Source organism: Triticum dicoccoides, chromosome 7B, assembly GCF_002162155.2.
Source record: "Triticum dicoccoides isolate Atlit2015 ecotype Zavitan chromosome 7B, WEW_v2.0, whole genome shotgun sequence".
NCBI classification, from domain to species: Eukaryota; Viridiplantae; Streptophyta; class Magnoliopsida; order Poales; family Poaceae; genus Triticum; species Triticum dicoccoides.
Window position 1 is genome coordinate 605,336,373 of NC_041393.1, and position 1,886 is coordinate 605,338,258.

The following is a 1,886-nucleotide window of genomic DNA, read 5'->3' on the forward strand; positions in this document are numbered from 1 at the left end:
GTCCTATTCGGACTAGGGGGGGAGGGGCGCGCGGTCCAGCCCTGGATGCCTCTCCTCTTCTCCACTAAGGCCCACTATGGCCCATTAAGCCCCCGGGGGGTTCCGATAACCCCTCGGTACTCCGGTAAAATCCCAATTTCACCCGAAACACTTCCGATATTCAAATATAGGCTTCCAATATATCAATCTTCATGTCTCGACCATTTCGAGACTCCTCGTCATGTCCGTGATCACATCCGGAACTCCGAACAATCTTCGGTACATCAAAAATCATAAACTCATAATATAACTGTCATCGAAACCTTAAGCTTGCGGACCCTACGGGTTCGAGAACTATGTAGACATGACAGAGACACATTTTCGGTCAATAACCAATAGCGGAACCTGGATGCTCATATAGCTCCTACATATTCTATGAAGACCTTTATCGATCAAACCGCATAACAACATACGTTGTTCCCTTTGTCGTCGGTATGTTACTTGCCCAAGATTTGATCGTCGGTATCCAATACCTAGTTCAATCTTGTTACCGGCAAGTCTCTTTACTCGTTCTATAATGCATCATTTCGTAACTAACTCGTTAGCTACATTGCTTGCAAGGCTTATAGTGATGTGCATTACCGAGAGGGCCCAGAGATACCTCTCCGACAATCGGAGTGACAAAACCTAATCTCAAAATACGCCAACTCAACATGTACCTTTGGAGACACCTATAGAGCTCCTTTATAATCACCCAGTTATGTTGTGACGTTTGGTAGCACACAAAGTGTTCCTTCGATAAACGGGAGTTGCATAATCTCATAGTTGTAGGAACATGTATAAGTCATGAAGAAAGCAATAGCAACATACTAAACGATCAAGTGCTAAGCTAACGGAATGGGTCACGTCAATCACATCATTCTCCTAATGATGTGATCCCGTTAATCAAATGACAACTCATGTCTATGGTTAGGAAACATAACCATCTTTGATTAATGAGCTAGTCAAGTAGAGGCATACTAGTGACATCAAGTTTTGTCTATGTATTCACACATGTATTATGTTTCCGGTTAATACAATTCTAGCATGAATAATAAACATTTATCATGAAATAAGGAAATAGATAATAACTTTATTATTGCCTCTAGGGCATATTTCCTTCAGTCTCCCACTTGCACTAGAGTCAATAATCTAGATTACACAGTAATGATTCTAACACCCATGGAGCCTTGGTGCTGATCATGTTTTGCTCGTGGAAGAGGCTTAGTCAACGGGTCTGCAACATTCAGATCCGTATGTATCTTGCAAATCTCTATGTCTCCCACCTGGACTTGGTCCCGGATGGAATTGAATCGTCTCTTGATGTGTTTGGTCCTCTTGTGAAATCTGGATTCCTTTGCCAAAGCAATTGCACCAGTATTGTCACAAAAGATCTTCATTGGTCCCGATGCACTAGGTATGACACCTAGATCGGAAATGAACTCCCTTATCCAGACTCCTTCATTTGCTACTTCCGAAGCAGCTATGTACTCCGCTTCGCATGAATTGAAAAACTTTATGAATTTGAAACACACAAATGAAAAGTGAAGAATAGGAAAAAAGATAATGAAACCAAAAAAACACAGTCGTGAGCCAACTCCATGGCCTGCGCATGCACGACAAGCAGGGTACCTACAAACACATAGTGTTGGGGACATAACTATTGGTATAACCCGCCCAGGAGGGGCCGGGTTATACTTGCAAGTATTCTTGAAGGCCAAGACCCAGGATGGAGATGGCGGTTCAAGAAAGGGACCAAAGCCCAGAGGCGACTTAAGGCCCGTAGTGATAAACCGCCATATGTATATGACTTGTATTCTAAGGCAAGAATAGTTAAGAGACCGAGCCGGATACTGTTTATGAGCCGG